Source organism: Acartia tonsa, chromosome 6, assembly GCF_053477335.1.
Source record: "Acartia tonsa isolate MP-2025a chromosome 6, ASM5347733v1, whole genome shotgun sequence".
Classification (NCBI taxonomy): Eukaryota; Metazoa; Arthropoda; class Copepoda; order Calanoida; family Acartiidae; genus Acartia; species Acartia tonsa.
In genome coordinates, this window is record NC_137265.1 from 47841585 (window position 1) to 47851629 (window position 10045).

The 10045-nt window shown below is 32.0% G+C and overlaps 1 protein-coding gene across 1 annotated transcript in view; it reads left to right on the forward strand.

Annotated features, from left to right (window-relative positions):
* dpa (disc proliferation abnormal) overlaps nt 1-10045 on the forward strand; it is a 142827-nt gene that overhangs the window by 37142 nt on the left and 95640 nt on the right. The gene's annotated exons all lie outside the window — the stretch shown is intronic.

Here is a 10045-nt window from a genome sequence, read left to right on the forward strand (position 1 = left end):
ACGAATGAGGAAATATATAAACTTGGGGTACTAGTGTAAACAAGGATGACAATATCAATAAAAGCGAAGCACTGAAACGGTAGGACAAACGGACATTTACACTTGTCTAGTGTCAGAACTGAATAATCAGAATATGAATGTAAAAGAGTCGAAGCAAAATTGTAAGTAATTTTTTTGAAAAACTGCTTGATATAGGATAATTTTATGGACTTGATTATAGAGTTGCTTCGCTGATAACATTGTACTGTTCCAGGAATCAATTTACCAAAAATCAGATCAATCGGATGATTAGATCACATATAGATTTGTTGTGAAAAAAGTAAAAAAATCAACATGTTTAAAATGGACGTACGGACATTCTGGTAATGATTATAGAGTTGTTACGCTTTCTAAATCGTACCTAACTACTAAAGAAATAATCATGCAAAGTTTGAAATCGATAGGACAATTTTAACTTGCCTAAATTAACGAAAAAGCTATCCGTCTGTGATGCTGTGAGTATTGGTTTAAAAAATATGACGTAACAAAAAAAATTAGCCAATGAGAGGCCGTTATTGACCAATGGCGGCATGCGTAGTGGACTCTCATTGGCTAATTTTTTTTGTTACGTCATATTTTTTAAACCAATACTCACAGCATCTCCGTCTGTGACCGACGGACGCACAGACCCTAATTATAGAAAAGCTTCGCTTTAAAAAACAGCTCAATGTCCCCTCCTTCCATGTATTAAACCAATAGAAAAACAGTGTTGGACAAATCCGACCACAAATTTGAAATTTAGAAAGTGTGCTTATTTAAAGGTTTGATCATCTAGGGTAAAATATCTTTTGTCAAAGAAAAGACAATGGACGATAAATTGATGTTTGTACCCTATAGGTATTATGTCAGCCAGAACGATAGATAAAACAAAAATACCATTATTAATTTTATTACGTCGAAAATATACTGACACTAGACATAATTTTTTAAGGTAATTGTAATCTAATTTTGCTGGCTCTAGGATAACCAAGGTGCTGGCTCCATTGTCTGTCTTATCCCTTAATATCCCTGCCATTCTTGGTCCAACTGCAAAGTTTAAGAATTAAACAGACACATGAGAGAGAGGAATTGAGATCTAAGTTTAATTCTTTGTAGAAGGACACTCTCATACTTTAGGAATTGAGATCTAAGTTTAATCCTTTGTAGAAGGACACTCTCATACTTTAGAAATTATGATCTGAGTTTAATCCTTTGTAGAAGGACACTCTCATACTTTAGGAATTGAGATCTAAGTTTAATCCTTTGTAGAAGGACACTCTCATACTTTAGGAATTGAGATCTAAGTTTAATTCTTTGTATAAGGACACTCTCATACTTTAGGAATTGAGATCTAAGTTTAATTCTTTGTATAAGGACACTCTCATACTTTAGGAATTGAGATCTAAGTTTAATTCTTTGTATAAGGACACTCTCATACTTTAGAAATTATGATCTGAGTTTAATCCTTTGTAGAAGGACACTCTCATACTTTAGAAATTATGATCTGAGTTTAATCCTTTGTAGAAGGACACTCTCATACTTTAGAAATTATGATCTGAGTTTAATCCTTTGTATAAGGACACTCTCATACTTTAGGAATTGAGATCTAAGTTTAATCCTTTGTAGAAGGACACTCTCATACTTTAGAAATTATGATCTGAGTTTAATCCTTTGTAGAAGGACACTCTCATACTTTAGGAATTGAGATCTAAGTTTAATCCTTTGTATAAGGACACTCTCATACTTTAGGAATTGAGATCTAAGTTTAATCCTTTGTAGAAGGACACTCTCATACTTTAGAAATTATGATCTGAGTTTAATCCTTTGTAGAAGGACACTCTCATACTTTAGGAATTGAGATCTAAGTTTAATCCTTTGTAGAAGGACACTCTCATACTTTAGGAATTGAGATCTAAGTTTAATTCTTTGTATAAGGACACTCTCATACTTTAGGAATTGAGATCTAAGTTTAATTCTTTGTATAAGGACACTCTCATACTTTAGAAATTATGATCTGAGTTTAATCCTTTGTAGAAGGACACTCTCATACTTTAGAAATTATGATCTGAGTTTAATCCTTTGTAGAAGGACACTCTCATACTTTAGAAATTATGATCTGAGTTTAATCCTTTGTAGAAGGACACTCTCATACTTTAGGAATTGAGATCTAAGTTTAATCCTTTGTAGAAGGACACTCTCATACTTTAGAAATTATGATCTGAGTTTAATCCTTTGTAGAAGGACACTCTCATACTTTAGGAATTAAGATCTGAGTTTAATCCATTGTAGAAGGACACTCTCATACTTTAGGAATTGAGATCTAAGTTTAATCCTTTGTAGAAGGACACTTTCATACTTTAGGAATTGAAATCTAAGTTTAATCCTTTGTAGAAGGACACTCTCATACTTTAGGAATTGAGATCCAAGTTTAATTCTTTGTAGAAGGACACTCCCCTACACTAGTCAATAAACTAGCAGCTGCACCCCTAGCATCTAGGGGCTATGTATTCTAAACCGCAGGGAAGTCCAAAAAATATAGCCTAAAACCATCTTAAATAAGAAAAAGCTTAAAAGAGACAAGGAACCTACATTGCTTCCTTGAAATCAGTTTGGTAAATCTTAAGCTACAGACCAAAAAATATTACTACTTTATAATGGCACTAGCGGGTACACCCCCTAGAGGCCTCTAGGGGCACTTGAGAAGGGGGGAATTAAATAGGATGACCTAATTTCTTAATTTAGATTTTAAAAGAAAAAGTAAAAAAAATTCAGGGGGGGGGGATTTTTAATATTAGTTAAAAAATTAAATTTAAATATTTTTTTTTTTTTTGGGGGGGGGTAATTTTTTTCTAGGTTCGTTTTCTCTTGGGAGGGTGGTGGTACACTCCCCAAAATAGTTATAAACCTTCCCAGGACCTGTTAAGGAGAAACCGATTGGTTTAGCGGTTACAAACAGACAGACAGACAGACCAGCCAACAAGCAAAACTTGAAGAGTGTCTTATGAATATTTGAAGACAATCAAGTATCAACAACTATCAAACTATCGTAGATTACATTCTCTATAGATGAAGGGCAAAGTTGCTTTATACCAATGGCTTCGCCCCCCCTGAGTAGCCCCCAACTAACTTTTTTGTGAGGCTAGATTTTTCCTTAAGAGTAGTTCTCCCAAGAAAATAGCCTAAAACCTTTTTAATGACCAGAAGGGATATGGATTTCCTGAAATGCAGAACTTAGTTAGATCTTATGATTCTGTGCTGTTATCATCCTTATGTAAAAGTAACAGGATGTCTATCTGCCTGTGTAACGCGAAGGATTTCAGTAATCGCTGATTTGTTTCTCCATAACAGTGAAGCTTTGCTTGGGTCCAGGGAAGGATTAAAACTATTTTTGGAGAGGGTATCTCAATCTTCCCAAGATAATTCAATTTTTATTTTCAGAACTAAAATGGACAATGGCGGGGCGACTTACCCCCACCCCTCTAATGCACCTAGAGGTCTTTAGATGCGTAGTCGCAAGAAGATAAACATAAAGCAGCTTCGCTAGAACAAAAATGAAACTAGAAAGAAATACCCTATGTATGACTGTAATTGTGTACGTGAAGAAATAATTGAAATATATTCTAGATTTGGAATAATATATCTCAATCTGGGTCCTAAGAATTACATCTTCTTAGAATAACAGTCAAATTTCAGGCAATATAAAACTATAAATTTACTGTGATTGCATAATAATAAAGACTATAGGATTAGATCAAGTGTAAAAGATTTAAGCTTGGGTCATAAATTGTTGAGACTGCCATTATATAAATCCATTGCTCAGCTATTCAGACACTGTCTCTCTCATCTGCTTCACACACACCTGTACAGACAAACATCCTGTTACTTTTAATAAGAACTAGCGGCTTCGCCCCTAGCCTCTAGGGGCTTTGCCCCAAGAGATGATCAAAAAAAAATTAAGGTGAAATTCGTAAAAGGACCAAGGAATTCTTCTGCAAAAAAAGGACCAAGGAAATCTTCTGCAAAAAAAAAAAATAAATAAAAATAAAGGACCAAGGAAATCTTCTGCAAAAAAAATAAGGGGGGGATTTTTTGTTTTTTTGGGGGGGTTGGGGGTGTCCCCCCCCCAAGAAAATAGCCTAAAACCACAACAGGACCAGTAGGTATATACCCTTAAGAGTAGAATACTATCGGTTCAGTGGTTACCGAGATCTTAAGCTTCAGACGGACGGACGGACAGACATCATTCTACTTTGTATTATAGATTACTCAGCTATTTAGACTCTCCATCTCAACTCTGCTACACACACACACACCGTCACACATCCTGTTCCTTTTACGTATGAATAGAACAGCTGTTCGTCCATAGGTTCTAGATATATTGACTGAATCTACAATTCCTATCAATGGCGAGCGATGGGGGGTTATCAACATCGCCCCTAATATAAGTAAAATTGGAAAGCACTGGCTTTGTCTTTTTTCACCCCCTAACGTTCTCACAAACCCTATGTAAATTACTGTGCAAGTCACTAAATCCATTAAGACTTCAAATAGTATTCATATCCGCTTGATTGAAACTGGTTCTAAGTCGCACTGAAAAATAAAAAGAATCCCTGTATTATTGACTCAGCCTTCGGAACCTGTGGGGTCATACTTACATTTCATCTGCAGAAAACTGTTCATATTTTTTTTCTCGATTTAACTAAGTTTTATTACGAAAACAAGGAAGAAAATATTTATAGTAAGGGTAACATTTATTTTGTTTATAAAATTACAAGTATTACAACATCAAAACTATTATTATTGTCTTTTGTACATAAGTAACAAAGCTTCATTCCTAAACAAGCTTTAAAAAATCGAGTTTTTATGTATGTCAAAATTTATTATTAAAGTAAAATGGACAATAATTAGCATAGAAAGCGCAGCATTAAAATTCAACGGAATTTCAGTCATTTTTAAAGTTAAAGTTTAGCTTCGCTACTAAGAATTTATAGTTTTTTTGAATAACAGTTTTTTTAGATTTTCAAATATTTTAACTATTTAACTGCTTTAAATGAAGAAACTAAGTTTAGTTATAACAAATGCAATATATATACAAACTGGGAGGGTTAGGACACCTGTAACTTTTCTAATTGCCGAAAATACGCAATGGCGCATTATTGATAGAAACTGATTCTGTCATTTAATACCTATATTTGAGACAACTTTTATTTAATGAAATCTTCCAATTTTTAACATGTATAAAACGGCCTGCTTTATTGCATCAAGATCCATGACAGATCTGTATAGGAAATAAACGTCTATAATCAAGCTCGAATCTTCCAAGCATATAGTGTTAAAAACTCATAGTGCTTCAATAATCCCTATTAAACTCTCGCTGACCAGAACGTTAATACCCATTATTCTACTTTTTGCATCATAAATTCAGTTTTTTTAATTCATGTTGCTATTCAAATAACATTAAAGTATTTGATTTCTATTCTTAAAGCAGAAAACTTAAATTTTAAAAATAGTATATCTTAGAAAACTTAGTTTTAAAATGAATTGATTCGTGCGACACTCCCGTAAATGTGTTTAGATATTGAACTAAATGTTTTAACCCTTTCCCGACGAAAATTTGAAATGAAAAATATTAGGATTTTAATCTTTAATAAATGATTTTAAAAAAGGAAGCAAAACGTTAAATCATGTATTTTTAAATTGGGTGAAAATATAAACTAATTACTGAATACTCAGTTAAACAAATATTCTATCGTAAGACATTAAAAAGTCGTAGTAACGAGACAGAGAGAGGGGGGAGAGAAAGAGAACGGGGGGGAGAGAGAGATAAGGAGAGAGAGGGGGTAGAGAGAGAAATATAACGAGGGGGGGGGGGGAAGAGAGAGAGAGAGAGAAAGATTAACAAGGGTGACAAAATCCGTAAAGAACTACTAAATACTAAAGAAAATTAAGAAATATAGAGTAACTGCACTTAAAAGAGAAAATATTTATATTGCAGCAAAAATTTGAGTAAATATGTCATTTAATACCTTAAATACAAGTTATTTTATTTGGACATACTAACGTCATGGTTATGGGGAAACTATGTAAAGCAATGGTAAAAATTTACTTTGACTTCATTGCAGGACAGTTTCATGAATTTTATTGTCAAGTTTTAATTCAATAGAACAATTCTAATATGCCTAAATTAACAATCAGAACTTTCTTTTAGGGACGTACGGATGGACAGAACAACTGTAGAAATAGATCATTAACATTATACAACCCTTCTACCCCATTTCCTTCCCTCTTACTGGATGAACGAACAGACCAATAAATGAGGTCCACACTGACAAGCTATGTAGGGAATATTTACACAATTTTTCAGGCATTGAATTGAAAAATTGAAGAGAGAAAATCACATTTCACCCTAATCATAGCCATCAGACGAACGGACGGACATTTTGAATTATAAATAAGCTTCGCTACTAAATAACAGCGGAATTTGCAAATGTTCCATTATAATCTTGATTAAAAATTTAAGCCATTTAATTTTGATAGCAGCTGAGAAAACAAATATTTTAGCTATTAAAATATGATGTCTCCAAAAGACTAATGGACCATATGAATTTAGAGGAAGAAGGATAGTTTCAATACCAAAATTTCTTTTCCTCAGGGAAGGAGGGAACATTTGACTGTAAATTACACTGTTAACCAAAGTTTAGTAACCACGTTGACTAAAAAAACTTAATCAGTGTTTCATCAGTTCTATACACACTAGAAGTGTCCAAACTTAAATCAACAGAAGGCTTACCTTTGTTTATCATCATTTGGGATGTAAAATAAATATAGAACATTATCTTTTAAGATCCCTAAGTTTAAAAATCATCAACAATGATGACAATATCAATAAGTAGCAAAGTTCCTAATAGTAAAAGTAAAAACACAAAAGTTAAAAGTTAAAAGAAGAAAACGCGGTATAAGCGACAGACAGACAAACGATGATCAGTGCAGTGGTCATACAAATCTTCACACAAATTAGTCTTTGATATCAGAAAATAAAATTATGTTTATGTGCAGTACTGATTGATCGAAGGATAGGCGGACAGAAGTACATTGGTCTAAAAAAATTCAACCTTCAATATTAAATAGCAGAAGGGAAAATAAACATTTCCCTTACAGTAATTTTATTTATTTCGAAGCACTATAGACAGAATAACAGACTAAGTGAGGAATAAAATTATTTAACTTAATATTAATTGACTTTGCTACTAAAATTTAACAGGTAGATAAGGATGACAACATCCATACCCAAAGAAGCTCTTGAATTTAAAAAAAAATAAAAGGCAAAAAAGCAATTGAAAGCAAAAAGGGTGCACAACAGACAGACATAGTAAGTACACAAAAAATATCTTCGATAAAAGCTGGGAAATTATTTAAGAGCATTACCAATAGACCGACAGACAATATTATTCTTAGAATAGACGTGCATTGGTCAGTAAACATAAAATAAGTCTTCTGTCTTAACCCTGAAAGATCGGGCCCTCTACAAATTCTTAACTGATCGGATTTTATACCTTAATAATTGCATCAGACTTCTACCTTTCCAGTAAGGATATTTAATATTCTTAGGAGCATTACAGACCAGCGAACAACGTGAGCTGTAGGCTAGTACTTAATAGAAAGGGTTACTTTAGACAATGGGAATTGTTGGTGGCAAAATTGTTTTCCTTCAGATGCAATATCCCCGTTCCTTGTAATTAAGTCACATAAAAATACATAATAACATAATTCATAATAACATAAAAGCACCAAAATAAAAGACTTATTAATACAGTAACATTTCAACATAGTTAATAATTTATTTACAAAATGTTTTATTTTAACTAGTTAAAGCGCATTCATGTATCAGTTATTTTTACTATATAAGATTTTGTCCGGTTTTATTACTAGAAATTTAAAGTTATTGCAAACTATTGCTTTTAAGAAGAGTTTTTCGTAATTAATATTTATTTCGTAAATAATTTCCATCCAACGAAAAACGTATTTTCATTAAATATTTTAATGTTTATAAAATGATAATCAGATAAAAGAAAAGATATTTATCTGAAAAACACACTAATTTACTTAGAAACTTTTTACTAGTCATAAGAAAAAAGTATCAAAAAAAAACGTAAGTATAAAAAAATTTGCTTAGTTATACTAGTAGACAAAAACTTACAGGCATAACAGTTTTTCTTGGGCTGGAAAAATTCCTTCGAGAATTATTTTTAAAAACAGCATAGATTTAGAATAACTAAAATAATTACTTGGTAGGTATAACAACATATAATAATAATAATAGCACTGATGGTTTATTTTACATATGAGATGGGTTTTTCATTTTTAATGAAGTTCTGATATGAGTTGAATATTATGATAAAAGAAGGGGAACTATCATAGAGACCTCGTAATCTATGTATAATTAGCCAATGATCAAAGTGATAAGGCAATTGATGTATATCTCCAATGATGATAAACATAATTACCCTATTACCTTCTTGAAAAGTTTGGAACCAACCGATCATAATTTAGTAAAAGTATTTAGAGTTTTACAGCCAACGAATTAAATAACACAATTCTAAAACTTTGGGTACCAGTGTAATTTACAGTCCACTGTCCCCTAACTCCCATATAATCAACATAATTTTATCAAGTTAATTTTATCAAACGTTTTGTTAAACTCAAACCTACACTATACTATACACTGGTGCCTTTTTCCCCCTGATAAAGAGATTTCTATAATAGTTCCCATTCTTTTTTAAATAAATCAAAATTGAAAAATTATTAAGAGAGTTTAAACATTATAAAAGTTCATTTCACAACCAAATTATGTTTAAGTCAGTTCTTTAAGGCTTTTAAAACAGATAAAATAATCACATTTAAAAAAACAGTAAACTAAAAATAAGCTTGAAGATATGTAGCAAGAGCAAAATGTTTGAAAAAAATAAGAATTCTGGGTTTTTGAAATGAGACTCAAACACAAGAAAATGCAAAAACCTAAAATAATTACATAGGAATGTATTTACATAAACATGACAAATAATAAGTACTACAATTTTCATGATTCTTTTGCTTTAAAATTAAATAAGTTTATGCAGATTTGTTAGGACCTTTCGAACTTCTATTGGAGATAAAATCTTTTTCTTTAAATCAAAAATATTGAGAATCTTGCTGCGATTTTACTTTTGTAATGTTTTTTGTGATGTTAGTGCTAAAAATCTTTTGTAACAAAAATTCCACTGGTTTGTTCTATGTTAATTTCAGGGATAAAATATCTTATTTCTTCAGTTAGCCCACCATAACCCCTTTAAGGAAAAAGGATTTGCAATATGTAAAGAGCTTAGCAAAGTTAAAGCCTCGCGCCAGGGGAGGGGGATAGTCCACAAGTGAAATAAGATAATTTACCATTCAATTATATAAAATATTTACATTAAACTAGCAATCATCTTGACTCAACATAATTGAACTAAATTTTACATCGAGTATTAAGGATATGTTACAAAAATATAAATGAGAAAAATACATAATATGGCTGTACATAAAAGTGTAATAATCCCTTTCGTGGCAACGCCCCTTAAGGGGCGATTCGTCGTATTTTTAAATGGCTTTTTATAAGTTATTTCAGGTTAGGTTATATTGGGTTCGGTGATTGCCCCACAGGGTCAGGCAATTCAATTGGCATCGCAGGGTTAGATCCCCCCGCATGGGCTAGGAATAGGAGAAAAGCTACTGTGAAAAATACGAAGAATCGCCCCTGACGGTGCGTTACCACGAAAGGGACTATACCAACTTTTTTTTTTTATAGCTAGCCGGTTCTTTTAGTAAGTAGTAGATGTAAAATTTTTCATAGAATTCAGATATGCAATCGGTTTTTTTGTAGACCTCTTATTTTTTAAGTAATTTAAGTTTTAAAAAAAAAATAATTAAGTCGATTTTAAGGTACTAAAACGCAACAAAATAAAAGAAGAAAATGGCCAGTAAGAACAAAAATAGTAAGATCTTTAATTTG